General features: G+C 49.5%; 1 protein-coding gene across 4 annotated transcripts in view; it reads right to left on the bottom strand.

Annotated features, from left to right (window-relative positions):
* The window catches only part of LOC119465271 (puratrophin-1), a 464,152-nt gene that overhangs the window by 191,160 nt on the left and 245,227 nt on the right, over positions 1 to 27,765 (bottom strand). The window contains exon 1 of one of the 4 annotated variants that reach the window (XM_037726090.2): positions 20,327 to 20,524. The exons of the other annotated variants lie outside the window; for them this stretch is intronic. The gene's annotated coding sequence lies outside the window, so the exon portion shown is untranslated. Of the gene's footprint in view, positions 1 to 20,326; positions 20,525 to 27,765 lie in introns of those variants that run through there. 4 annotated transcript variants of the gene reach the window in all.

Here is a 27,765-nt window from a genome sequence, read left to right on the forward strand (position 1 = left end):
TTGACTGAAGGATAAACTACAACGCGAGCCATGGCGAACGTGATCAAGAAGTAAACTGTCTACGACGGATAATGAAGCTGTAAGTGCATCTTAAAGGTATTAAAAGAGTGCAACGAAGAACAAATAAGAAAAAAGAAACCGAAAGGACTGACGAGAGCGCTAGGCCAAACCTTTATTTGACGAAGGGTTTTCGCTTGAAGATCACCACTTTGTCAGAAAAAAAAAAAAAAAAGCTTAGTAAGACGTGTCTAACGCGAGCTGGCGCATTAGGCATAGAAAATAGCAAAAAACGAAAACACGGACAAGACAGACGACCGCACTCGCTCAGCAATAATCAACGGCTTTATTTTATTTTATTTTTATCTCTGTTCTTCTTCCGGGCAGACCACCATTCACGGAAATTTCTTACTACGGCGAGCACGTGAGACATTTCCACTTCATTTAATGGGAAGCACAATCAGGCGGCTGCTGGCGTAAATATATGCCACGAAGGAGGCGTTTTTGCCTTCATCTACGCGTGTTTAATGTGTACTGCGATGATTTTTCTTTTCTTCCTCCCCGGCCCAATCGTTATTCCCGCATATGCTTTTACAAGGCGAGCGCGTGAGCCCCTTATTTATAGCATTCATTGGGAAACATCTCTCTCGGGAGCACTCGGCCAGAGAAGGAGGGGGGAAGGGGGGGGGGGAAGAGGCGCGACAGGATCGACAAGCCTTCTCGATATAGAGGTGCTGCCTGAAGTGCCCCGAAGATTGGTTTCGTCGTTGTGTCCACCTAGAATCGAAAACGCAGCGGGCGCACTGCGTCCTGGAAACCGAGACCGCCTATACCCACCACCGCCGACGAAAGCCCGAAAGCGAACGAGACAGCGAACGACACAGAAGCACAGCCTTCTCAGGGAGCCCGTAATCGCTCTTCCAGATCAGGCCCTGGCCGAAAAAGACGACTCCATCAGTTCCGACCCGACCGCCGCCTTTATCAGATACCGCTCGCACTGACCCACCCACGCTGACAAACTACGAAACGCTTCGGAGCAGTAGTAATCTTTCTGCCCTTTTGAGCAAGACACAAACCTGCAAAGTAGCATGTGCAGTATAAGGCATGCTGTTCCGAGGAAAGAAGAAACTGCGACAAAAATACACACAACATCAGCAGCAGCAGCAGCAGCGAAAACAACAGCGAAGAAACTCACAAAAAGCCTGAGACAGTGCAACATGGAAGGACAAGTGTTTCGCTATCCTATGTGTATCTTAAACTTCCCGAGAAGATTGTGCCCAGCACAGCGGCGCTTACTGGTAGTGAGAACCTTTTACGCACTTTGATGAAAAGAAAAGCTTTGAAAAAGCCCGTTTCTCGAAAAAAAAAAGACGTAAAAAAAAAAAGATTACTGCGGACAGCACTCAACGAACGATACCGTTACGGCTGCGATTTAGAGCACCAGAATTCATGCAAGATGAAGGAAGTGGGAAATTTCTTGGGAGTTGGGAGCCACGAAGCTTCCGTATCAAGGCCGGCCTCTGCCAGTGTCTTTTGTTCTTTGACAGACGCGTCCATTTGTCTTCGAATGACCCGTTATTTTCGTTCTGCAAGCCAATGAATGAAAAATGACCACACTCGGTCATTTATCTTGCCGAGGAAGTGCGCGATATTTCGCAAACGGCCAACAATTTCTTTCCTTATATCAAAACGGTATTAGGGAAGCCTGCACGTGGCTGCACATGTGCTGTGCCACATTGGGAAGCACGAGGAGGAAAACACGGAACATTTGTGTAGGCAGCGCGTGTACCCGATGTATCGCTCTGCGGTATTAGGTAGCCGCCTACGGAACAACACGCGAGCGAAGACAGAAAGGAGACGCAGGCAGTTACACGCCCGAAAAAGAGAAAGTGCTAATGAAAGTTAGGAGGTTGACCAGGATTGAGCCCGGCTGACTACCCTGCATGGGGCGAAGCGGGAGAAAATATTACAAAGAGAGAAAGTCAAGAGCAGATGTGCGCCGGAGTCGCCGACGTATAGCGGAATTCTCAGCGCTGTGTCAGAGACGGTCGCTCAGTCCGGTTGAACTTCAGGAAACGCAGCAGCGCTCTAGAGGCCTTCTGCATCTGTGGTATGCGAGACCATGCTTCCAAGGTATCCATGCACGCCCACTTGACCTAGTTGGGAGCGAGGGAGAGGGGGAACACGAGGCAGGGGAGGAGGCAAGAGCACGGACGACTCATCTACAGTGAGGTCCGCTATTAAAGGTAACACGCGAGCCACGGGCTCGCACAGAGGGCGCTCCATCTGCTGGTGACGGCAGATGGAGTGGCACCGGCAGATTTATCATTTACCGTGTAATTTCCAGGGCAATCGAAAGTGCAAATAGACAGCCAGGAAGTCATCAAAAAGAAGGTGAAACTAAGACAGTAAATTGGATGCAAAGGATGGAAACAAAAAACACCATGGAGATTTACAAGTATGGCAAGCAAGAAATCAGAAAAAAAAAAACTGTATGAGAACACAAAGATAGCCTTGCTATTTGAGGCCCGAGCTGGTTGCCTAAGGACAAAAGCGCACCGAAGCAAATATTCGCAACAGGATGAGGCTTGTGTCTGCTACAGCAAAAACCCGGAGACAACTCTGCACATCCCAATGAACTACGAAGGTGTTCACCCAGCGAGACCTGTAGGTAAGGTACAGCTTCCAGAAGTGCTTAGATTAAAAGTGGACGGAGGCATCAACCGGTCAGCCATCGAGAAAAGCAAGAGTGATCTAGAGTATTGGTGGAAAAAAAAAAAGTCGAGAAGAGATTGATAGGACCGGATCCGTTACAGGCATAGGGAACAGTACAAGGTAGATATAAGTTGTCGGGAAGAGAAAAAAGTTTAAGTAGACGTAGGCAAAATGCTAGACTGATAAGCATGTATAGATTACCTGATTAGCCCAGGCAGGCTAGGTGACTATTTGTCACCGCCCCGTTTCGAGAGGAATGCCAATAAATCATCATCATCATCATCATCATCATCATCATCATCATCAGTCTATATTTATGTCCACTGCAGGACGAAGGCCTCTCCCTGCGATCTCCAATTACCCGTGTCTTGTGCTAACTGATTCCAACTTGCGCCTGCAAATTTCCTAACTTCTTCTTTCTGGGGTTTTACGTGCCAAAACCAGTTCTGATTATGAGGCACGCCGTAGTGGAGGGCTCCGGATTAATTTTGAACACCTGGGGTTCTTTAACGTGCACTACAACGGAAGCACACAGGCATTTTCGCATTTCGCCTCCATCGAAACGCGGCCGCCGCGGCCGGGATTCGACCCCGCGATCTCGTGCTCAGCAGCACAACGTCAATTTCCTAACTTCATCACCCCACCTAGTTTTCTGCCGTTCTCGACTGCGCTTCCCTTCTCTTGGTATCCAATCTGTAACTCTAATGGTCCACCGGTTATACATCCTACGCATTGCATGGCCTGCCCAGCTGCATTTTTTCCTCTTAATGTCAACTAGAATAACGGCTATCCCCGTTTGCTCTCTGATCCACACCGCTCTCTTCATGTCTCTTAACGTTAGGCCTAGCATTTTTCGTTCCATCGCTTTTTGTGCGGTGTCGTTAACTTATTCTCGAGATTCTTTGTTAACCTCCAAGTTTCTGCCCCATATGTTAGCACAGGTAGAATGCAATGATTGTAAACTTTTCTTTTCAACGACAGTGATAAGCTCCCAGTCAGGATTTGGTAATGCCTGCCGTGTGCACTCCAGCCCAATTTTATTCTTCTGTAAATTGCCTTCTCATGATCAGGGTCCCCTGTGAGTAATTGTCCTAGAGAAACGTACTCCTTTGTAGACTCTATAGGCTGACTGGCGATCCTGAATTCTTGTTCCCTTGCCAGGCTATTGAACATTATCTTTGTCGCCTGCATATTCATCTTCAACCCAATTCTTACACTTTCTCGACTAAGAGCTTTTTGTGAGGGGGGGGGGGGGGATGAATCCTGCGGTTGAGTCGCTGGATCTCGAGTCGGTCGCAGTAATTTGATGGAAGGGGCACAAAGGTAAAGGGTGGGGATTGATGAGACGATTGGTTTTGCCCCGCTCGGTTAATTAGCACTCGAGCTAAGGCGTTCGCCCTTTCGTTTCCCTCAAGTCCCGCGTGACCCGGCGTCCACGTGATTTGATGGGATTCTTGCAGCCTCGACTCCGATCGCGACCGACTCGAGATCCAGCGACTCAACCGCAGGATTTATCCTCCCCCTCACAAAAAGCTCAGCACTGAAGAGGCAATAGCCCTCAGACTTATCCAAACAAACACATTCCCAAACCTACACCGATACAGCAAAATATACCCACAAACATATCGCGGCATCTGCCCCTGGTGCGGCGACACACGCCCTACACTCTTTCACATCTCGTGGGGGAGCGGGGGCAAACCTCAACATTTAAAGACGCCTAACACGTCATTTGAGCGGTGGGAGGTGCAGCTGACCGGCGATACCATGGCGGGACAAGAAGCCCTCGTCCAGCAAGTACGTCGAGCAGCCGTGGCCAGTGAGTCCTGGAATGAGTCCTGGAATGGTCTAAATAAATGTTTCTCTCTCTCTCTCTCTCTCTCGATTAAGGTCCTCAATCATTTGCTGTAATTCGTCTCCATTGTTGCTGAATAGGACAATGTCATCTGCAAACCGAAGGTTGCTAAGATATTCGCCGTTGATCCTCACTCCTTCCCAGTCTAGGAGCTTGAATACTTCTTCTAAGCACGCAGTGGAGATTGTGACTCTTTGCCTCACCCCTTTCTTCATAGGTAACTTTCTACTTTTCTTGTGGAGAACCAAGGTAGCTGTGGAATCTTCGTAGATATTTGCCAAGATATTCATGTATGCCTCATGTACTCCTTGCTTACGCAATGCCTCTATGACTGCTGGTATCTCTACTGAATCAAATGCCTTTTCATAACCTATGAAAGCCATATAGAGAGGTTGATTGTACTCCGCAGATTTCTCGATTACCTGATTGATGACACGGATATGATCCATCGTAGAATATCCCTTCCTGAAGCCAGCTTGTCCTCTTGGTTGGCTGAAGTCAAGTGTTGCCCTGATTCTATTGAAAATTATCTTGGTGAATAATGTATGCAATACTGAAACTTAAAGCAAGTTAATGGGTCGATAATTCTTAAATTATTTGACGTCTCCCTTCTTATGGCTTAGTATAATGTTGACGTTCTGTTGGCGTGCAGAGGGAACCAACGCCAGCACGCTCAAAAAGTATGCGCTGCCATGGAGGAATAAAAGAACAGCAATCGAACAACAAGTCCATGTCTTCTATATAGTACGAATAGTGAGTGTCGAATATCGAATCGAATACAGAATATTCAAGCGCAGACGCATATATTCACAGCATAAATATCTATTTCGGTAGAATCATGTAGCACTTCTGCACTTGACTAGTGCAAAAAAAGACAGTCGTCAGGGTCAAACGGACAAATGATCAGTTTTTAAACATAACATCATTACACGAAAAGCCTCTCAAGATTTTCAGCTATCCGGGACAAAGTGTCAGTTTTCCCCATAATATCAAATTTATTCATCTCACTAAATTGTCAGTTGCGTCCGCTTTTTATTAGCAGAGATGCGTCGTCGATCAATACAGGAAGCGACCACGCAGAACATGAACTCGCGTTCTTTCGCGACTTCACGACGCACTTGAGAGACACCGCTCCCATTATGATGGCGTTTTCACCAACGTGATAGCTATCACGCGCCCTTTCCCTGTGATCGCAATGCACGCCGAGTGTGAAGAAGAAGGCGGCCTTTCATTGTGCGGAGGATGAAGAGGTGCTTGCCGAAGCGGGGACAACGAGGAAAGCGGCGGGAGAAGCCGGACGGCAGACAGGCGTCGATGAGGGCTGCCCCACCAGGCAAGGAGCCCCTCCGCGAGCACGCGCACACACGCACATGCACAGACGCGCGCGCGCGCGCGCAGGCACGCACGCACGCACGCAAACACACACACACACACACACACACACACACACACACACACACACACACACACACACACACACACACACACACACACACACACACACACACACACACACACACACACACACACACACACACACACACACACACACACACACACACACACACACACACACACACACACAGCAGCAGCAGCAGCAGCAGCAGCAGCGCCGCGGTGCCAATGAACTGCAGAAGACAGAACATGGCGCCCAGCGAGCGATGGAAGTATACAGCGCGCCTTAATAGGTCATTATCGCAGAGGAGACGCCTCGGTACCTGCATTCCTTGGCCCCGAGAGCCAGCGCGCGCATTTGCAATGAGCGAGCCTCTTCGGCGGCGGGTCGAAAGCCAGCAGCGCGCGGACTGTACGAATAATAAGACAGTAGAGGAGTCGCTTGTAATTTCGCACGCTCAGCTAAACAACGACGCCGGCGCGCGCGAGCACAAATGTGCGCCAACGATAAGGACGGGCGAGCGCGGTTGCTTTCGAATGCGCCACTCCCACCAGCGGAGAAGGCTGCCGACGGCACAGCGCGCGTTAATACCGCGCCAGCCGCCGCGAGTGAAACGACGTCGGGCCCAGGGATTACCATGTCGGCCCTTCTCCCATTTCGTTCCTGCATGTATGAATAAACACGCGCTTTAAAGAGAGTGGCGCCGTGGAGAGAAAACGTCAGACCCAAACACTTTCGCGGTGCCGAGAAAAAAAAAACGCCACGCCGATCTACTATACTCGGCGTTAGGACCATCGACTGGCACGATTGCCGGGGCGGATGCAATGTTGACTCTGTTTAAGAGATTACAAATTATAAAGGACCGTTAAGCACAAATACGAACGCTTTCCGTTTGCCAAGCAAGGCAAACAACGCGCCTCGATCAGTCTGAAATCCAGTTTTCTGCACTATGCTACGCTGCCCTGACTTTCGTCTGCTCCATGTCCTAGTTCCCGAACAACCACCGAGGTAGTTTAGTGGCTGTGGCGTTGCGCTGCTGAGCTCGAGGTCGCGGGTTCGATCCAGGACGTGGCGGCCGCATTGCGATGGGTGCGAAATGTATAAAAAAAAAAGAAGAAACGCTGGTGAACTCAGATTTAGGTGCACGCTAAAGACCACAGGCGGTCAAATTTAATCCGGATCGAGTCCCCCACTACGGCGCGCCTCATAATCAGGTTGTGGTTTTGGCACGTAAAACACCAAAATCGAACGTCTGTTTACTTCTAGTTCCCGATGAAAACCGGTGACAAATTACCGGAGGAGAGCTAGAACTTTGCACACGTTCAGATTCATGCACGTGCGCACATGTGCACGAATACATGCAACGGTCGTACAGTATGCAAACCAAGCAAGTCCCAGAGGCACAACATATTGACAATATGCTTTCCTCGTAATTTCCACCATGACCAGATAAGTATAACATCAGAGCTAGCCCCATCACGTATCAGTTTATGTACACAAAACGCTCGTCGTTAGATTCGTCAGTATTGCTGATGCGCAACTGCGAAGGGCAGATTGTGCAGCGTTTATGCAAAATAAACTCAACAGAGAAGGACGAACTCTGAGCAACGACTGGACTGTGACCTGCATGCAACACGAATACTTCTACGTGCAATATCCACTGAAACGACAAATGGTGCGACAGCGGCTGTTGTTGATTGAAGCAACGATAAGAAAACAATGCATAACAAATAAAAAAAATAAACAAAAAGAACTACGCGGGCATTGACTGTCCCCACGTCGCCCAAGGGGTCTTCGAGGCCGGGCAGCCGAACAGGCTTTTAAGATTTCGATCGACGACCAGCACCACCAACAAACACCCTCAGCGTACAGCAGGCGCGAAGAGTGGAGCACATTGTAATTGCTAAAAGCCTCGCGTCTTAGAATAGTCCCTCGCGAAGGAGTGCAGCACAGACCCGACGGGATAGCACTATGCACCCTCCTCAAAGAAGCAAGAACAAACACACTGAACAAGCCTGTAAAACAAATAATATAGCAAGTGCACCAGAGAACGCCGGGTGAGACGAAGAGAAAGGAAATCGCTACAGCGGCAAAAGAGGACGGCGGCCGAGGTGGCCGGGCTAGAAGGCGGACTTGCACTCCGGATCTGGAACATCGTCGTCAGTGTGTTTGCAGCTGTAGCAGGGCTGAGTCTCCCGACGTCACAGGTCACAACAGCGTCTAATCTTGTGACCTTCTACGTCACATTACTGCCTTACATATATCGCTTCCTATGGTCTATAACCGTTGTTGTTCACCTGACTGCCGGCCCGCTCATACATACTGGCGGCGGGGCGACTTCAGACATCACATGCCTTCATCATCACCGCGGCCGCTAGATGAAAGCACACAAGGCCGTGTCACTACCAACGTAAACAAGAATGACGCGATGAGTGTCGCTTACAACGTCTAGCTGCTCGTTGTAAGCGATCTCAAAGATCTCAAAGACGGTTCTCAAAGATTCGTCGTACAGTCGCAGAGCTTTACAACCTAGAGGCATAGGCTCTGTCTGATACTTCTCGAGCAACGCGTCACCGACCTGAGAGATTGCGTGCTATCTCCAAGTAGGGTGCGGCGTGCCATAGTTTCTTGATAGCAGGAAGGGAAACCATCCCGACATGTCGATGGCGCCAAATCTGCTGCCGATACCGAAGTCCTTGGACGAATCGCACTATACCCTTTGATTGTGTGGAACTCCGGGCACTAACGACCCAACGCAAGTCCGCCTTGTGATGAAAGTTTAAGTGAAACCCAGCCTATCCAGGAGCTGCGCAGAAGCACAAAACAACGCCGCGAATCCTGCTAATTCCCGCGGCCTGAAATGCTCAATTAGTTCGTTCCACAATAAAAGGGGGGATGTAGCAGTGCTGAGTCACGCGACGTCAAAGGTCACAACAGTGTCTTATGTCGCAACCTTAAACGTCGTGACCTTCTACGTCGTCATACATATATCGCTTCCTATCGTCAATAAACGTTGTTCTTCACCCGACTGCCAGCCCCTTACAGCAGCTATAGTGTGCATTTCGCAGAAGTCATAGGGCAGTGTGTGTGGCATGGCTAGAAAAACAGTTTTGAGATTATTAAGCGTGAAACATGGAAGCTTATGAAATCAGACCAGACTCAACTGCTTCGAAAACGGCCCGTAAATTCAGTTATTTGAGCCTCGCAACATGGTGGCCAAACATTGTTGTTTGCTTCGCCTTATTTTTAATTGGACAAATCGAAGTTGATATGTGTTCACGTCATTATGTTTAGGAAAGAATTAGAGCGACGGCCAAGCTGCGAATGTAGAGCGAAAGAGTGGAGAGCGTCTGCTCATAGCTCTTGTACTCAACCTCAACGAAAAAAAAAAGGAGAAAAAAAGGCAGGACAAAAAGAAACGCGGAATATAATAGATAGAGTTGGGCTTGTTGGCGTTAATGATTAATCATTACTTCAGTATAGCGCGACTCCAGGCCAATTAGGTATGGAAAGACCAGAAAGTATGGGATGCAAAAAGGACGAACAACGCTTGTCCCACATTTTCTGTACTTTTTGTACTTATTCCACAGTCGCTCTGTCTTGCAGTAACCCCTTTTACGACCCACCCCACCACCATCAACATAGGTGGTCGCTTAAGGCAAGGGCAAGTTTTCTTTTTCTCTTATTGTAAGCTGTAACGCTGACCAGGACAGGGTGCGCGATAGCAATTATGACGAAGAGGTCAAAGCACAAGGCCACAGCATTACATTGAGCTCCTGCCGGAACTGAGCGCACGATCACGATGTCCATTCGTAACGCTCCTAAATCACAATGGAGACACTGGAACGGCACCCATCACAACTTCAGCAGGGCTGGATTGCGCCTGACGTTGGGGATAGCACCTGCGCGGCGCGACCGGTTTGGCGCTACACGACGATTCGGTATACGAACGCAGTTCATTGAGGGGAGCCTTAATGAAGGACCGCGCGGCGCGGTGCAATCGAGTCGGTGGGAGGGAGACACCGAGGACGGACGCAGAGCCGCAAGAGAATCGCATCGCCCAGAGGTCGCGCAGGAAACGCGGATTAATCTGGACGATGGGGGCAGGCGCCCTATAGGTGGAAGATGTGCCACCAGCATCTCGGGAGCAGCGGACGCCTCGGAGAGAAGCCGGCGTCCCAATTAGCAGCAGCCGCCGCCGCCACCGAGCGGAGTTTGCGCAACGCGGCGCCCCTCCAAGACACCTGTTGTCGTTAGCTGCGTCTGCTGGCGCCGCGACCTGCTCCAGATTTCGCGCGCGCGGTGCCTCCATCTTCGCTGCTTACCGCCATTAAAGGCGTCGGAGGTATTTCAACGTGATTAATCTTGTATAACCGCGGGTCTCCCAAGCGACACAAACGCGCGCCACAGCAGCTCGCGGAGGCAAAGGCGCGATCGCTGGCAGACTGCACGGGGGGCGTTTCGACCATTAAGCACTGCAAGTGCTGCTGCTCGCCGGGCCCACAATACGGACGCTCCTTCTGTCGTGGAGAGCTTCTCCATCCCCATTCCCGCCTCTTTATTTTTTATTTATTTCTGTCCTCTTTTATTTCGCCGCCCATAAGCCCCGTTTGACCGTAACTGAGAAGCATGACTTCTAAATGGCATGCGTCCTTGTTTGGACAGGCAGAGGATCTCAGGTTCAGCGAGCGAACCCAATTCGCTGCTAAATTCACCCGATGCGCATTCTCGCCTCGTTCGCACTAAGCTTTGCGCCAAAGAGACACCGCGGCTCGGAGTACATTTTGCGCTAAGAACGTCCTGCGAACGTCTTAGGTCGCCGCTCGGCAGCGGATCCGTTCTGCTCGAAAGCCATAGCGAAACAAGGCTGATCTCTCGCACGATGAACGCAAACAACAACAACGACGACGACGACGGTAAGCAGCCCAAGGAGTGCCATTTGAAGGGTATTTAGAACGTCAGCATTTTCCGCTGCTTGGCGCCCCTTGTGTCCGTGTTATGTAAGCGACACAAATGACGCGTTTAGAAAACGAAGAACGAAAGAAGAAAAAAGGCCACGCGGACAGCGAGGGAGAGAACATCACAAATGAGAGAGAGGGAAGGAAAGATAGAAAGAAATAGGTGGGGAGGGGGGGGGGGGAGAAACAGCTGCGGCCGTGCGCCATTATGCCTCTGGCCCATTCGGCACTTACGCCGCTCGCTCACGACCGTATCGCACGAAAATTTTCACTTCAGTGCCGGATACAACACGACCACTTTTCTTCCGGGCGACTTATTCTCGCGGGGCAACTCGTGATCACTTTCCCTACCGGTTCCAGCGTGGCCCCTCAGCGGCCACTCCTCCCTGACTGAGCCCCCATCGCGCGCGACTCCCAGAAAGGCGCCGCGGCCCTCCACAAACATACAAAAGTTCGTGCGCGAGCGCAAGCGTGTGGGCCGCTCGGGACCGCATACCTGTGCCAGCCCAGATGCTTCACTGATGATTTTAGGCAAGGCCCCAGCGACCTGTTATCCTCCCTCACGTTGCCCCCTCCCCCCACCACCGGTGCTGCCGCCGGCAACCCGTCCGTCCTGTGAGGGGGCTAGCTGCCACTTCGATGGAGCCACAGCGTTGCTTTCCACTGCTAAGGCTACTCGGCACGGAAATTTCGCTTGCTTAAATGTATTGGAGTTGCAGCGAAGCCCCTCTACTCACGCCTGCAACTAGTTCAGGTCACAAGTAACAACAACAGCTACTACTACTGCTGCGACTACTACTACCACTACTACTACTAGTAAATCTAACTGTTCTCCCCTCCTCCTTTTCGTTCTACAACTACAACTACTACTACTACTAACTCCCCTTTCCCTGCTCTTTTTTCTACCACTACGAACTCTCACTACACGTTTCCTTTTAATACTGCTATACTACTACTACTACTACTACTACTACTACTATACTATTACTACTATTATTATTATTATTATTATTATTATTATTATTATTATTATTATTATTATTATTATTTCTGGAAGGCAAAAGACTCAGAGACCGTCTGCGATACAGAGCAGAGAACTTTCACTACGTTGGCGACATCAACACTGGACATTCTCTCAATCTTTCCCACCCATTTCTCCTTCCCCCAGTGCAGGAGATAGCCAACCGGGTCAGTCCAGGGATGGAACACGACTGATATAGCAACAGCGAGGCCAAATAACCGCCTAGGAAAACTGAACAGAACGCACATTGTCACGACGGCAGAAACCAAGCACATTTTAAAAATGCGAATAGCATCCTTGGAACGGGCTGATCCAATACTGTCTATTAATGCGAATAGCATTCTTTGCATTGTCAGAACAGTTTTCTTTTCGGCTATCTAGCTATCGAACCAGAAATATCGGCCGATCACAAAGACAGCGCAGTCTAAAATATGCGCTGATGGCGAATGTAGCGTAGTCAAAAACGTCCGCCTAACCTCGTTCTTGGCGCTCTTCAATGAAAAAAAAAATCCTTTAAAGCTTATCCGGTGCTGGGCGGAACGGAACCCGCGTCATATCGGTTCCTCAAGCACAGCAGCCCGACGCTTTAGCGCGCTGCACCACGAATGCTGGTGGGGAGGGATTATTTTCAGTGTTCGCACGCACCGGCGCGCCACGAATCTCGTAGGCGACAACGGGACTTCGCGGGAGCTCCACAAGATGGCGCAGCCTGTCCAGAGGGAAACGCGAGAGAGGAGGCCGGCTGCTGTGCACAGCCTATACATGACGCGTTTCGCCCATTCGCCTACATGGATAGTCATCGTAGATGAGTTCTGCCCAAAATTTTACCCCTTTCTTTCTTTTTTACTCACGAAATATGCGGTGGGGGCGGGCGTAGCAGCATAAGTAGAACAACTGTCCTCACCAAGTAGAGTTTGTAAGCTTGCGAGTATTGAGACTCGTGAGCTCTTATACGTGCGGCGGACCGTTGGGCATGCACATGGCACCACCATTGGAGGGTGCTCACGTGGATAACAAGTCCGTCAAAGGGGACCGGCCGGCCCGTCCAGAATAAGACGCGCGCGCGCGCTCCTGGCGTTTTCTCTCTCTTTCTCGCTCTTGGCATCACGAATAGACAGCACGGTTCCCAGTCCGCGATACGCGGTCGTCAATCGATAAACGATACGGCGAGAGCGGAAAGGGAACGATTCAGTCCGTAATCACGCGCTCCGCGCGGAGAAGACAACTTTTTAAAGGCGCCTTGTAATAGGCATTCACCCGGAACAGCACACAGTTCTAGGACAACAACCTCCGCTACTGCTACGGGCGCAGTTGGCGCGCGGGCCATCGACCGGACTTTGCAGTCGCCGCCGCCGGCTCCTCCTCTGCAAGGGCGTGCATAGGCCGCGCGACTGGCGCTGCAAGCAGCTGCTGCTGCAGCGCCAGTCACCGAAGCAGCAGCAGCAGCGAACGGCCGCGTGATTGCTTTACTCCCGTTTTCTGCTCTTGATCCTTCGTTCTCCCCCACTTGATTTCTTTCCCCCCTGCTTTTCACGGGTCTCGCTGAGGCAGCGAAGCACGCCTGCAATGCAACGCCAGTGCCACCCACGACAGCGCGCAACGAGATCTTCGGATGCACGTGGGAATCGGGACTATGGATAGGCACGGCGATAACGCGTCATCTCTGTCAAGTGATGCGGTAAGCCCGGGCGGGAACCTCCCGACGGCGACAAAATGAAGCCGCGTTTGCACACTTTCCGCCTCGTATATCACGATTTCAAAGCTCTGATGGCCCACAGCTACCGTCAGTAGCTTCCATTTCGTCGTTTTGCGGTCCTCGGTTGAAAAACTCTGTGACAACGCTTTTGCGTTGCGCGAAAGTGAATCAGAGCGCCGCAAGGTTGCTCGAATGAGGCCAGATGGATGCCGAATCGAGAGTTAAAAAGGCGAATGGTATTTACTCCTTATACTTCACTTGCTTCGCTTCAACGTTTTTTTTTTTTTTTTTTTTTTTAGATGCCGCCAAACTTTTTCTCTGCTGTCAGCTAGCCACAGCACAAAACCAGCTTAAAAGGCGGGGACTTGAGAGGCAGTGGGCTGTAATAGCACAAAACGTATATCGTGTCGACTAACACCACGTAGGGGTATATAAAGTACGTGGTCGTGGAAGGTAAAATAGTGAACAAAACAACGTGATACACCGAGAGTCGCCTGCGCTAACAGACGGGGGAGGAAAGCAAAAGAAAAAAAAAAAGAAAGAAAACGACCACAAATCAGGCACACCCCCCCTCAATATAGGTAGGCGAGCTCACACGCGACTCAGGTTTACACAGACTCACACCCACCTGCCCTTGCAGCGAATCCGAGTGGGTGCAAGTCTGAGTGAGTCCGAGTTAGTCTTAGGCAGTGTGAGCCTGAATCTGGGTTAGCACAGGTGCTTTTGAGTGTGCGTGCGTATTAGTGAGTCGCAGTTATATTAGCTTGTGTGAGTCTGAGTGAGTGGAAGTGAGCCTCAATCACGTGTGACATGTGCTGTTGGGTCCAAGGAACTATATACATTCGAGGACGAGTCCATATTAATCCCGAGACAGCCTCTGTCTATCCACAAGCGAAGCACCAATCCTGAGTGAGGACGAGCGATTAAATGAATTATGTTAATTAAATACACGTTAAATCCTTTATCAAATGCAGATCAAATGCACAATGTCGAGATCGGCTACAGTCGAGCTGCTAACTACACAGCAGAACGGCGAAGGCGCCGCCTCCTGCAGACAGAAACTGAGGCAAACAAACGAACAAAAAAAAAAAAAAAAAGGGGGGGGGGGGGGGGGAGGAAGGAAGAAAGAAAATGGACGGCTTGTACAGAGCGACAGAAGTCGTTCTGTTCGCAGCTTATGAACGACAGAAGTCGTTCATAAGCTCGCAGGTATTCTTGTAAACGGCATCTCACCACCATTCATTCTGCACTACAAGAAACACTAGTCGTAAAAGCGGCAAAATGCGCGGTCCACGACCGACATAATACAAAACTGCCTTACATTGTCCTCGGTGTGTTTGTCGAGCCTTATTTGCGTCGCCAGCATCCGAGTCCAATAGACAGGAATGTTGCTGGCGCTCGCGGTATCTAGCGTGGCATTTGGCTGCCTAGGCAAGACCCCTGAGCACACCATTGAATAAACATCTGAGTGTCTGAAAAAGTCTGAGTGCGCCCGAGTGATTATGAATGAGTCCGTGAGCCCGAAATATGTGCGCCAGCGTCACACACGCACACACACGCGCACACAGACACGGAGAGAAAAGACACATTTATTTTACGAGCGGCTCTTTGTCCTCCGAGCATGCAAAATGAAGCACGCGTTCTTACTATTTTCTATTCTCGCGCGTTCCGGTACTGGGTACGCATGCCGAAATAAAACCACAGGGTGCCTAGAAAATAAGTTCCTCTTCGAAATGATTTTTGATTTTATTTAACATGGATAAATTTAAAGAAAGGTCAATTTTGCCTGGGACCATATAGGATCCAAGAATTTTTCTAGCGTACGCGTAACAGTTCAGGGTGCCAGAGGAAGGCATTGTTTGAGACGTAAGGACGGCTCCCGGAATTAGCGACCCAAGCTGACCGCGCGAGTGCACTCCGAGTCGGCCTCCCGGCACATCGTGCAGACAGGTGACGAGGCTAAGGAAGGAATAAGTTAACCGAGGGGAAACAGCACATATGCGCAGCAAGTGAGAAGGCCCATACGAGGTGTCCTGACGAACGTTTGTTTGATTGTAGTTGCTGCAACTTTCAGACTTCAGCAAGTTTCTGAACTTTCAGGCTTGTTTCAAGACATAAAATACCCAAAGATTGCAAGCAGCTTTCCAGACCAACCACACCGCTTCTGACAATTGATTTCTTGCATCTGTCCACAATCACCTGCCGCGATAACTTAGTGGCTATATGATGTTGAGCTGCGGAGCTGGAAGTCAATGATTCGATCCTGGCCGCGGCGGCCGCATTTAGAAGGGGGTTGAAATGCAGAAAAACGCTCATGTACTTATATTCAAGTTCACGTTAAAGATCCTAAGGTGGTCAAAGTTAATCCGGAGTCCCACACTATACGGCGTGCCTCATGATCATATCGTGGCTTGGGCACGTAAAACCCCAGAATTTATTTTAACATCTGGTCACAGTCTTTAGTATTACGCTCACTCGTCCACACCATGCAGATGAATTTAGTCGCAGTGCCGGTACAAATCGAACAAAGACGTTCCCGCGCATGTGGAAGCGTTATACCGTGACGTAATTTCTTAGAGCACACAGCAACAAAGAACGCATCAAGAGCATTTTACGATAATGTTGTTAAGCCATGTTAAAAACACGAGAGAATAGTTTTGACCGTGTGCGGATAGATAGTGATACAAGAGTTTTCAGATGAGCATGAAAATAAAACGACACAGCGCTATACGCCCGTGCTCGCCAATGGCACGTAGCACTTAACGCGTTTAATGTGCTCTCGGTTTTTTAATGACCCTCAACAGCAGGCACTGATGCAAACCAACTTGTGTATGCGCACTTGTCTTTCATACGGTTCGCAGCGTTGCGAGCACAAAACACTTACTTCAAGCCCGGTTCGAAACGGCGACCGTGCCCTGGGTAACACTTCCTAATCCGGAGATACAAGATTGCGAACTCAACACACACGAATTCTAGCAATTTCAGTATAGGGCATATTAATTTTTTTTATGTCACTGCTAACACAGCCCGCTTCTTTGTCTCGCGAGCTACGCTAACAATATGAGATGACTAGGGTTCTGGCTTTGGAAAACGTGATACCGCATCCGCATTACTGCGCCCATAGAGAAGCACCAACACACCAGCGCTGCATAAAGACCAGTGCTAAACGTCTGCATCCCTGAGCCTGAGTAATCACTAGTAGTTGGTGGGAGTCCATTCTATTCTGCAATAGAATAAGCCCCGAGGAACAGACTAACCCTATTTATTGACTTAGTGCAGCGGACAAATTGAACAAAGGACAGGCCGGGAGACGAGCAACTCGGACAAGCGCTATTACTCGTCCTCTGTCGCTCCTCCCCTGCACATTTTCCCATTTGTGCGCGACAAGAAATCAATAAAGCACCAACTAGCCCAAACATGTGCGTTCCTGAACATATCCATTGATATTTACAAGAAAGAACGTTTGAAGCAGTTTCCTTGTGTTCTCGATAATCCTTATACGCCAGCAGTGTGGCCGGTGTATCCAGCAAAGGGCTGAGGGAGGCATGGCAGCTTCATTAGCTCCACGGCTCCGCATTTATTAATCCGACCCTGCCAAAGGTGTGCGGATTAATTTGCCGCCTTCCACCTTGCACATTTGATATGCATCGACATCGCCAGTACACAAACGCCACCAGCCGCGCCTTCAGGAAATTGCAATCGCAAATGAGTGTTGGACCAAGGTGGGGATTTGAGCGTCTTTAATTTCGACTGAACGGCGCGACGGCCAGATATTCCGAGCAGACGGAACCACAAGCACCATGAGAAGCTAAGTGTATATATACTGGACAAGATCTGAGCGAACGGATTACACGCACATCTAGTCATTCAGCGCGCCGAAATTAGGCAGTTATTAAAATCTGCGCATTACAACTGGCAAACAAGGGTGTCGAAACTGCATTCCTGCCTCCGTCTGAGCTCCTTTTGTTCACTGCGCTATATAGTGTTCCACAAAGGCCAAAATAAAAGAAATTGACATGCATGTGCGCAATGTCCGTCTGAGCGTAAGCCAGCGGCACAGTGCTTGCAGCACGGAGCTCGTGATCCCCTAAGTTAGGGTTTCCATTTTTGGCCGAAGACGCCACATTTTTGCCGCAAAGGAATGCGCATACAGGCATTGGGCTTTCACCGGCTGTTAGGCTACGTCGTGCAGGGATGTCCCGCCTGAAGCCGTTCTAAAGATCCTAGTCAAAGCTGGTATCATAACTAACACAGTTCCTCAGAACTAAAAACAATTTACGATTTTGTTAAACTTGTTGTCTTCACCTATGACATGAGCCAGGAGAGCATCGGGTTTGACGAATTCCGGCTCATTCTTGAAGTGATCAAATAAAACTTTGACGAATTACTGAAAATTGCATTCAATGCCACGACTTGGAATATTTTGGACTTGTGATGAGATTCAACTTGTGATCGAAAGAGAGATATTGAAAGTTTAATAAGAACTGGAAAGGTTTGCCCGGCGGCACGCCTATTGTGATGCGTAATCCAAGACAGTTGTGCACACAAACAGGAAGCGCGTTCGCGCTTATCACGGCGCCAAAGTGAATACAGGTTCTGTGATGACCTGCTTTTTGTGAAAATCACTAGATAGATGACACTACCGTTACAGGGGGCATTACCTGGCGAACCTGTTGAGAAGAAACACGAAAGACACAGCTAAAGAGCTAAACATAAACAGAAAGAATGGAAGTCAGGGAAGTTAACCATGCTCGCGCCCCGTTGGCTACCCTACCAGTGTGGTAGGGAAAAAAAAAGGGGGGGGGGGGGAAGGAGAGTCAGGGTGCGTACACCCGCAGATTAATGTTCATCAGTTTATTCGGTGCCACTGCCCATCTTTCGACTCTCAACGATATGCTCTGCGTACCAGTCTCAGTCGCTGAATCCTCAGTCGATTCACACGACGGACATAATCGCGAACGAATCAGTCATGTGACATGTGACGTGCATCGGATCGCTTCGCAGTTAGCATTCACACGACAGAGGATGACACCGCGGACGGAGGAACCGTATTATAGTTCCCGGAAACACGGGCGACGGAGCAAACGCGACGTACCCGAAAATCCCAAACGGTAATTTGGCTTTCCGCCGTATCGCGAAGCGCTCTGCGCGGACCAAATGTACGCGCAGGGAACAGGTGACGTATGATTATGTGATACGCAATCCGCAAAGCTCAAATCGCATTTTTCGTCCGTCGTGTCAATACAGCTTTAGACGACAGACCGTTTTCAGAACCAACGATTCAGGGAGCTAGGCCGAAGAACGCAAGTATATATGCACAAGACCACCAAAACGTCAATGCCCTTCTAGAAGGCAACTGGGATATACAAAAGCTCGTGACTAAGTATAGGGTGAAGTTTGAAACGCAGTTTGCTTGTAGGTCCAAAGCTTGCACAAAGCTGATCAATATCTGCTTTAGACCCTAATATATCTCTCTTTCTTACAGCACAGTTTACAAACAGCCGCCTCCGGGTGACTGCCCAAAGTGTCCTCCTTTGCATTCCATTACGAGTCAAGCCTACAAGCCAAGCCACTCCGCGGCAGTGTTTCGACACGAGAACAAGACGGAAAAGCGCGGTCACTCAACTTCTCCAAAGCTACGCTGACTTCGTACTGACAGGTTCGACACGAAGTGAAAACAAATATTGTCAAGTTGTTCCCGAGTGGCATTTCACTCGACATTCCGTCAGGTGGGCGCTCGCTCTGTTGCTCTCTCCACAAACAACCGGTTGAACGCATCGTTCGTCTTTTCCCGATGGGCAGCTCGCTGCCTCTTCTTGCCCAAGATTTTGACGTTGTGGACGTTTGTGTTACATCGACCCCTGCATGTCCTGGCATAGTGGAGGGGGGGGGGGGGCACCATTTACAGCTATTATCTAGCAACTGTGTACCGCCAAGTTATTGGGGTTTGTCTGACAACCGAATTTCGGTACGCTTCAATTTTTTGGATGGACATAAATGCAGCAACGGTAGAAAATACAGGAAGTAAACTCATATTACACGTTTGACAGGCCGTTTCAACACTGAAGAGAAGAAAGGCAATAGACTTGGTCGTTTCTCAGTCACGTGACTTGGGTTAATGAGTTAAGTGCTTAAATAACGCAAATACTATAAACAAACCCACCGAACAGAAACGCTACGTCGTCCGACAAAAAGTGTAGAAAACACTTTGAAAGGGAGTTAGTGAAGTAAAAGTACAAACAGAAACAAGATATTCTCCTACAGCAGAAATGCATTGTGGTGATTTTTTTCCCTTGCCCACAAGCAGGGCAAGCCTACGAACAAAACGCCGTGCAGGCAGTTCCTTTCATACTAACCCTCGATACAAACGGCCAGAGCGCACCAGAAGAACGCGCCGCCTGGATCAAACGGATAGTAGATAGCTCGAGTAGTCTTAAAAGAGGGCAAAGTTCTGTCGCTACGCGCCAGGAAGCTTTCGCGCCAATGACGCGCGCACACCCAGAGTAATGCTGTACGCAGCGTAAACTGCGTAGCTACTCACAAGGGCAGACACAGTGAAAATGTAAACAAAGGCGCTGCCCTGGCGCGTGATAGTCAGACACCGCGCCAAGGCAACTCCGTTCACTACTTTGGTTCAGCAAAAGAAAGAAATGCGGGAGCTTCGCAACACACACAAAGTTACATAACTCACCTTCAGTACGAAAGGAACCGAAACGTCGTCACGCACGCAATGCCACTTCAGAGCCGCTCGTCTAAGAGGACCGAAAATCCAGCCAGAGCCGGCGTCCAATAGCACAACACCGTCGTCGTCACACGCCTCACTCGCGGCGGCGGTCGTCGAGCGCTGGGGGAGATCCGCGAGGAGCCCGCAGGCAGAGTCCCACACCGTAGCGGCTCATGGCACGACGCGCGTCAAGAACCTGGCCCAGCAGAGAAGCACGCGCGGTAGGGGCGCGCGTATCCACACGGCAAGGCAGCATTGGGCAGGACGTCCCACTGCAGGTCTCGCGGCGGCGGCGGCTGGCAAACTGGTACTGAGGGAAGGAGAACGCACCGCGGTGGCTGCAGCGCCGCTCTGGCGGCCTGCAGAAAGGGAAGGCGACCGGATGTCGCGTGGAGAGAAGAGGCCCCCGCAAGAACTAACGCGCCGGCGAGGAGGAACGCAGATTCCAGCTGCCACGAAAAAGAGTTTCCGTTCAGGTCCTCGCCCGGGCCGACGACGCGCGAGAGGTGTTCGTAGGAGCGGTGCTGCGTGCAGGGGGGTGGAGGGAGGCGCGCAATCTGCCGCCGCTGCCTGCCAGACGGTCGTGGACACGCTGTCCGACGGCGTCGCGGCCCTGCCAGATGCGGAGCACTTGGTTGGCTTCACTCCCCTGCGGCCACCCGGCGGCAAGCGTGACTCCGCGGCGCAGACTCCGCCAGCGAAGCGGAGAGCTCAGGACGTACACGTAGGGACAACGAGCGATGGGCACCGGGGCCGCACAGCAGGATCACGAATGACCAAACCAGGCGGAGCTCAAGAGTGTAGCTGGTTCTGAATAAAATGTCGCGAGAAAAAAGGTTTTTCTCGCATCTATAGGCATTAGAGCAGTCACGTTGTCTCCTTTGCTCAATTGTCAGATCGCTCTTGAGCTATGCATACGCCCCACTGCGTGCGTTGACTTCCAGAGCGTCATCCAGAGTGACATCCAGAGCGCAAGGAAAAAAAAAAAAAATCTGCCGTGAACTGAATTAGCCCAAATGCATGCCATGCAATGTTATCCTCCTCATAAAATGGATGAACAGGAAAGCGCACCCAACCGCCCAAGCTACTGCGAAGCATTGGCTGAGGCAGGATGATGGACCATAGGAGAGAAAGAGAGAGGGAGTGGAAAATTTACTCGAGAAACGCAGGGAGAACGTGTACATTATAATGTGTTCATTTGATTTCAGATCGTTCTCCACTCACTATCCCCTAGCAATACAACAAATATTTACCTACTCTCCGAAGACGCATACCTCGCAAATGCGAAAAATGGAATGAGTCAATTATCTGCATGCAGACGTGGTATCTTCATTACTATGACACGACATTACGACACGACAGGCTGCGAGGATAATTAACGCAAGACAAACAAATGATACACATTATATTTATTTGTTCTCGGCGCACCCTGGTTCACTTGGTGACCTTCCCCTCAATCCAAATGAATCGGCCAACAGCGTCGCCCGCGAACTTACAGACCGGGCCGCTTTTACATATGGCTTTGATGCTGCTGGATTGGAGAACCTACAGAGAGATACGCTCATGACATATAATGAAATTACAAGACATTACTACATGGGGAGGAGGGAGTTTGCACCCCCTCACATTAGACTAAATAGAGCACAAGCAGTTACACTTAGGCAATTACAAACACAGTCATATTATTCACCTGCACAAATGAAGGCATGGTATAACATTGAAGACATGAATATTATATGCAAAGCATGCAAAAAGGAGATAAGCACACTTGAACATATGCTCTGGGACTGCGGGTCGCTCGGCCCTGGCATTTCCCGGAATCGGTTTTCAGGCATGATTAAATCCCACGACCTCAAGTCCTGGCTGTCCAGTACGCTCGTGATAGGGCTAGGAGGCTTGACCTTCCGGTCCCAACATGGAACTAGCCAGGCAGGTGGCAACACCCTGTACAGGACCAGAATAATGTTTCTTGCATCCATCCATCCATCCATCCGAATCTATACCCACTATGTGGAGACGCATACCTTGCGAATGCGGGATGAGCCAATAATCTGCATACAGATGTGGTATCTTCATTACTATGACTGACCGTCTGTGATATAGAGCAAAGAACTGTCACTACGTCGGTGATATCGACAGTGGACTTTCTCTTCTCTTAATCTTTTCCTCCCCTTTTCCCCTTCCCGTAGTGCAGGGTAGCCAACCTGGCTCAGTCCTGGCTAACCTCCCTGCCTAAAATTTATCATTTTCTCTCCCTCTTCCTCTCTCAGTACTATGACAAAATCAGTGTAATCAGTTGTGCACCGTTCGTCAAGGCCTTACTAAATTCTGACAGTAACAATCTTGTGCTGACACTGGTTACCATACGCTAAACTTTAGTATGTGTTTAATTTATTTAGCTGCCATCCTCGGCGTTATAGTCCACGAGAGAGAGAGAAAGGAAGATTAGAAAGGCAGGGAGCTTACGAGAGGTAGTTCCGGTTGGCTACCTATGAGTGTCCACAAAGCGTGCACAAGGACGTTCACAGGTGACTGCGCGTTGCTTGCGCTTTCATGACACCTTCGATTTTTGCGTATACGAGATGAAGAAAAAGACCGTTCGCTGCCAAAGCGGCCGCGCTTTTAGCTTCATGCAAATGTAGGTGCTCACAGGAACTGCAGTGGCGTTGTTGAACTGCACGGTGCTTGGTGGAAGACGACGGTCCTATTTGCTGATACGAGAGTGTTACGCTGTTTAGTGCCAAGGCTGACGCAACAGATAACTCGGTCATCCTCCCCCCCCCCCCCCCCCCCCTTGTACTGCTAGTATTAAAAAAACAAAAATCTGCTGGAGAGGTTGCGGAGGTAGAGGCCTTCCACATTCGCGCATGCAATATTCCGTGCATGCGAGGAAAGCGTAGTTCAGAAGGAAAGTCACGCCTACTCGTCGCTTCACTCCGTGACGCCGGGTTGCTTGCTGTTTAGTGACACGTCTCAGGAGGAGGAGTTGCCGGCCTGGTTTTTCAACCTAAACGCACTTGCACCTGAAGCTTCGCGCATCACATGCAGTTAAGAAAGTTTGCGCCGCCGAATACGAATCTCAAGAGATAGAAAGGATGTATGGAAAGGCAATGGACGTTAACCAGCGGTAGTTCCGGTCGGCTACCCTGTGCATAAAACACATATGGAACTTCGATGACTGCGGCGCTCGTGCCCTGTCATTTATGCCAAGGTTACGACGCTGAACGACGCGCAGCTTTCAACTACGGACCAATGAACTCGCCGAAGCGACAGAATGATCTATGATCTTATCACAAGTGTTGTATAATAGTGTTAATAGTGCAAGTATCATAGTGACTTTTGCTGCAAGGCCAGAGAGAGAGAGGAGGGGGAGGGAGAAGGATAAATGGAAGGTATGGAGGCTAGCTAACCGGAACTGAATCCGGTTGGCTACCGGCCCTGCACTGGGGGAAGTAGAAATGGAGGAACAGATTACGCTCACATTCAAGGCGGCGGATGGGGAACATCCTTTTTAACCGCAGGTGTCATGTAGTACGTTAGCTTAGGAACAAGCAACTGGACAATAAACCCTCGTCTGCTACTTGATGACATCAATACTGGTTAATTGGAGACCTTCGCTATGCAGTGAGCTGTAAGAGTACGGCGATCCGAGAGACTCCGTTTTGAGATTTAATGTTTAGAATTGTTAGCGTAAGCTCAGAACGGCTCAGAATTTCTGCTTGAAATTGTGCGTACGTATACGGGAGATTCTAAACGCTTAGAATCAACAGTTGAGAATAGTTGAAAGTATCTTCCTAAGATAAGAAGTGTTCATTCGAGAGTTTTGATTGTAAGCAATCACGCGTTTAACGCCGTCGGCGTAGGCGGTACAGCTGTGGCTCGTTCCAGCACTCGGAAATGGCGGAGAGGGTGCAGGAGGACTGCGAAGCAGTTCCACAGGAACGGAAAATGCCCCCCCCCCCCCCCCCCCCCCCCCCCCGCGCGCTATCACGGAGAGCGAACGCTCGGCGGAAAGCAAACGTGACCGTCGCGCGAAAGACCGTGGGGGTATGGGAGGGAGGCGGGGCGGTGCTGTGCTCCGGCACCAAAGGCGTATCTTGCCTCTCAATCTCCCACGCGAAAGCAACAAAGCGGGAGGAAGGGGGGGAGGGGGGGGGGCAGCTTCTCCTCTGCCAACAACTTCTCCTTTGCGCTTTGCCCGGGGATGCCCGTCGTCCGCACCGTCTCTTATCTCCACACGGCTCTGACCTTTGTATGCGCTGTGCATTCGCCGCTCAGTTTCCGTTGAAGCGATAGACCGCGCGAACCTGCGCTTGCTGCCAGCGTTTTGACAGTCGTTGGCTGCGGTCATTCAGTGTGATCTATTCATGTTTGCTTGTGCGCGCTGACACCACGATTGTTAATTCAGTTAGTAAGCCAATGTGTCCAAGTTTATGCAGCCGATAAAACTACTATCCCTACTCCGAATAGCTCTCTACTAATTTGCTATCGCAATCGATGCTTCGCCTTTCGGGCGAAACTGCGACATTCTTTAATGCAGACGCGTTTATTTACATAGATTTCCCGCCAAATCTTTGTCAATATAGGTAACGGGACGTAATCCGTTATTATTATTATTATTATTATTATTATTATTATTATTATTTTATTATTATTATTATTATTATTATTATTATTATTATTATTATTATTTCTTTTGAAAACATATATACACATGAAAGGAAAGGGAAAGCGAGGGGCAGCTGGCAACTGCCACCGGAAGGGGCACAACGCCTGCCTACTCATCGGAAAGACAGAAACATAGAAGTGGAAGATAGGAAGAAGGGGAGGAAAGAGGAAAGGAAGATGACAAATCAGTTGGAAAGAATAAACAGAAAATGTCTGCAAAAACTGTCGCCTAGATGCGTAAAACTATTTATACATTGACGGGGAGCAGCAAGAGCTATAAATATAATATAAAGCTAGCCATTCCAATCCAATTGTTCTTATCTCTCTTACTCTCCTTAACTTAAGAGCTCAAGAGAACGCCGAGTTTAATTTCTTCCGCTCTTCGTTGATGCATCGTCTCTTGTTCTAGAGCTTGTTTAAGGTGGAAGCAATTTATGCCTAGGTATCTCAGGTATCTTATGTCTAGGTAGCTCCGTTGCAGAACGTCTGCAACGGAGCCTATGTCACGACTGGCATATCCGTGCTTTTCGTATCTTGCTGCCTTTTATTAGTTTGGCAAGCTCGAATTACGTCAGTCTTCCAGCAATGTACTTAGGATGCATAGCTACTTCATTACCTACGCTGAATTTGAAATAAAATAGCCCCCTACAGGTTCTTTCCCATCATAGTTCATCCTACAAAGCTTAACAATTGTTGATGTATAGCCGATGAAACGCTAGTTTGTGTGGCGGCCAATACAATACTAGTATGTCGTAATGCATGCCTGAGTTCACAAAACAGAAATAAGAATGGGTCCTGCGAAGACTGAAAGAGGTGCGTGGGAAAGCTTGCACGAGAATTCAGGTTTTTCTAAGGGGAGGCTCGCGGGTGGGCCTAATAGCGGAGTGAAATGTACACGCATTAGTCTTTCTTTTTTCATGTAAAGGCATAGTTTTATGTTGAAAGAATAAAGAACAAATCAGAAAGAAAGAAATAAAGAAAAAAAGAAGAACGAAAAGAAGAACGAAAAAAAAAAGCACCGAAATTAAAACACGCTCAGTGTTTCGCAAGCGTTAAATGCGAACGCTTAAAGGGAGCACCAAAAATACAATTTTCCTTCCGCCATCGAACCGAGAGAGCCATATACACGGTAAATCACCGTAAGCAAAGCCTAGCGGTATATAGGTATGCAAGCAACGTGTTCGCTGGGAGTCGATCACGCCTGCTTTATTACTGCCCCGATCGGTTCAGAACGATACGCAGCTGCGTCGCCCTAACGTGCGGAGCCGTAATATCTCGGAGCGCAGCAAGAGAGAAAGAGGGGGGACTTGAGAGCCTCGCTCACCCTTTTTAACCTTTGGGCACGCCGCCAAATCGACTGAATCGGGTGATCGTTCAGGCCCTAAATTGGGTGTCCCAAGCGGAGAGCGGCCGCTCACGCGTTCCTCTCCAAAACACGCATCCTCCCGGTGCGGTAACGTGCCGCGGGTAAACGTACGCGTGCGGCCCGATATCGCGGCAGATCCCCCACGTTCCCTCCCGCTTCGATCACCCCCCTTCTCATCTCTGACGCCCGTTGCGAGGACATGCCTGCAGCGCAACAGATATCAAGATGAAAAAAGTCGGTGCGTTCATTCGGTGTATAGTCGTCTTCGCCACGCGCGCGTCTGTCAACAAACCGCAGAAGTGGGCACATTAAAGAACTGTTTGGGACGACAAGATGTGCGGCACCTGCAGATTCCTCTGCGGACCGCTTCTTGACCGCAGAAGGACAAAATGGAAAAGAAGTTAGGGGCGATTGACCTTGGTAGTAGGATATTACACTGTTCTTAATTAATTATGAGGTTTAACGTCTCGAAATAGCAGAGCGGGTTATGAAATCGCGCGGTCCAGGTCTCCGGATTAAAATTGACCACTCGGGATTCTTTAACGTGCACGCAATGCACACTGTATAAGACCGTTTTTGCATTCCGCGTCCATCGGACAGCGGCCGCCGCGGCCGGGATTGACATCGCGATCTCCTGCTTACCAGCGCAATTCGCCATAATCATTGAACCACCGCGGCGGCTCCATGGTTTTTAGCAGCTACCTGTGGACTACCCCCCGTCATTGGGAACACTATAGCCCAATTTTCTAGCATTCGTCTTGCCGGTTCACTCTCTATAGGCGGCGTACTAACTTCTATGAAGTTAATTCTCAAATTCAATGGTTTCCTTGAGGACAGAGCAAACACAGCAAATACGGTCCACTTTTTAGTTTACGCCAAAGGCACCGGACACACTGGTGGTCGTTTGTATTTACACCTGGGCGCACGCAGAACACATCCGTGCGTTTAGGGCTCCATAAAAGTCCATCTATCCTAAGCAATCGAGACGTTGAGATCTCATCGGAATAATGTATAAGGAAGCCAAGAGCTGCCGTACCGATCGTACTTTCTATAAATTAATAGGCAAATGATTTCTGACGACCGGGCACAATAATTAGTGGTGCCCTTAAAAGACAGAGTCCTCTTATGAACCCATAGTAAAGCAAGCTCGCCCCCCCCCCCCCAAAAAAAAAAAAAAAAAAAAAAAACATTGGCTTCATATGTTATGTCCATGCTGTAGTTATAATAGGCGCTCTGCCTATAATATTTGATCGCTATTGCTTGCTTGCATTGACCTGATGATATGGTACGATTCGGATCCATACCTTGAATGAAAACAGAAAGCAGAAAACATCTGCTTCACGAACCACAAACATATGCCCCCCCCCCCCCC

This window comes from Dermacentor silvarum, chromosome 1 (genome assembly GCF_013339745.2).
Source record: "Dermacentor silvarum isolate Dsil-2018 chromosome 1, BIME_Dsil_1.4, whole genome shotgun sequence".
Taxonomy (NCBI): Eukaryota; Metazoa; Arthropoda; class Arachnida; order Ixodida; family Ixodidae; genus Dermacentor; species Dermacentor silvarum.